The sequence below is a fragment of the Myotis nattereri genome (genome assembly GCF_964212035.1).
Source record: "Myotis nattereri genome assembly, chromosome: 3".
NCBI classification, from domain to species: domain Eukaryota; kingdom Metazoa; phylum Chordata; class Mammalia; order Chiroptera; family Vespertilionidae; genus Myotis; species Myotis nattereri.
This window is the reverse complement of record NC_138077.1, coordinates 52,290,016-52,292,366: the sequence shown is the minus strand read 5'-3', so window position 1 is coordinate 52,292,366 and position 2,351 is coordinate 52,290,016. Positions and strand designations below refer to the sequence as shown.

General features: G+C 41.3%; 1 pseudogene across 1 annotated transcript; it reads left to right on the top strand.

Moving 5' to 3' along the window:
- The first annotated feature begins 215 nt into the window (after positions 1-215).
- On the top strand, positions 216-1,461 carry LOC308517383 (mitogen-activated protein kinase 8-like; annotated as a pseudogene). Its single transcript has 2 exons — positions 216-875; positions 1,046-1,461. The product of its transcript is annotated as a mitogen-activated protein kinase 8-like (transcript).
- Positions 1,462-2,351: the final 890 nt, after the last annotated feature.

The window sequence follows — 2,351 nt, the reverse complement described above, 5'->3', positions numbered from 1 at the left end:
CACTGGTGGGATACATATGTTTTGGTTAAATGAATATGAAACTTAGTGGGGCGGCTGAGGCCAGAGGACGTGAGCCATGGGCAGCGCTGGGTAACGGCTGTGGCAACCACCCAGACAGCACTGGCCCCTCTGGCGGGCTCCCCGTCACCATTCGCTGTGCTGCCCGCTTCTCGGTGAATTTTTGGATGAAGCCATTAAATTAATTGCTTGCCATCATGAGTAGAAGTAAGTGTGACAGCAATTTTTGTAGTGTAGAAATTGGAGATTCTACATTCGCAGTCCTGAAATGAGATCAGAATTTAAAACCCATAGGCTCAGGAGCTCAAGGAATAATATGTGCAGCTTCTGATGCCATTCTTGAAAGAAATGTTGCCATCAAGAAGCGAAACTGGCCATTTCAGAATCAATCCCATGCTATGTGGGCTTACAGAGAGCTGGTTCTTATGAAATGTGTTAATCACAAAAATGTAATTGGCCTTTTGCATGTTTTCACACCACAGAAATCTCTAGAAGAATTTCAAGATGTTTATATAGTCATGGAGTTCATGATGCAAATCTTTGCCAAGTGATTCAGGTGGAACTAGGTCATGAAAGGATGTCCTACCTTCTTTATCAGATGCTGTGTGGAATCAAGCACCTTCACTCTGCTGGAATGATTCATCGGGACTTAAAGCCCAGTAATATAGCAGTAAAATCAGACCGCACTTTGAGGGTTCTTGACCTTGGACTGGCCAGGACTGCAGGAACTAGTTTCATGATGACACCTTACATAGTGACTCGCTATTGCAGAGCACCTGAAGTCATCCTAGGGATGGGCTACAAAGAAAACTTTGACATTTGGTCAGTTGGGTGCATCATGGGAGAAATGATCGAAGGTGGTGTTTTGTTCCCAGGTACAGATCACATTGATCAGTGGAATAAAGTTATTGAACAACTTGGGACACCATGTCCTGAATTCATGAAGAAACTACAACCAACAGAACTAAATATGTTGGATATAGCTTTGAGAAACTCTTCCCCGATGTCCTTTTCCCTGCCGACTCAGAACACAACAAACTTAAAACCAGTCAGGCAAGGAATTTGTTATCCAAAATGCTGGTGACTGACACATCCCAAAGGATCTCTTTGGACGAAGCTCTCCAGCACCCATACATCAACATCTGGTATGGCCCTTCCGAGGCGGAGGCTCCACCACCAAAGATACCTGACAAGCAGTTAGGTGAACGGGAACACACAATAGAAGAGTGGAAAGAATTGATATACAAGGAAGTTATGGACTTGGCAGAGAGAACCAAGAATTGAGTTATATGGGGGCAGCAGTCATCAATGGCTCTCAGCATCCATCGTCATCGCCATCTGTCAACGGCATGACTTCAGTGTCAACAGATCCGACTTTGGCCTCAGATACTGACCGACAGCAATCTAGAAGCATCAGCCGGACCTCTGGGCTGTGGTAGATGACTCCTTGTGCCTGGGAATGGGAGAGGAGGGATGGGAAGTCATCTAGTCATTGATAGAACTACTTTGAGAACTAAGTCAGTGGTCTTATTTTGAGTAATTTTCCCAAAAATGTAAAATTCATTTTGTAGTAAAGTAGTTTATTTTTTAAAATGTCAAGTGATGTAATTTAAAACTTAAGTTGTTTTAAAACAGCAACAAAACTGTATTGTATGTTTGCTGTAATTAACTGTGTAATGTAATTATTTTATCATGGTTTAGATTTTTTGTATATTTGCTTTACCTTATGCTGCTGATTTTTTTACCGAATTTGTAAGATTTTGTTTATCAAAGCAACTATTATGTGGTGATTGGCCTATATCATGAATTATTTAAGATTTTTATAGTATTTTAATCAGAAATTATTTCAAATGTGTTGTTCATGATGCTGTCCTTCAGGGTTATGTGCTTATCAATGAAATAACCACAGAGGAGGGAGGGAAAGTAGCCTGTTGCCAGTTATATTCAGAAATAACCACTGAAAATGATGAATGTGTTAAAAAAAAAAAAAACACACCTCCAATATTGCTACTTGCCAATCCTAATTTAGTTACAACTATTGGTAGTAATCCTACATGACTTTTGGCAAAAGTCCCATCATCTAAATGGCAGAATAACTCAGAGCATGTCCTTGAAGATGCTGGGCATCCACCGCCACCCTTCAACTCCCCCCACCTCGCCCAACGAAAGTAAAATGAAAAGAATATGGTGTTTCTTGCAAATCTGTGGCTTTCTCAAAGCTCGCCATCACAGAAAGTCAAGAGGACACGTCATGAGGAATACATTCAATGCAGATAAGCAGATGGTTCACTTTTCCTGGCTCTGAGCCTATTGTACACACTGAGCTAAGCTCC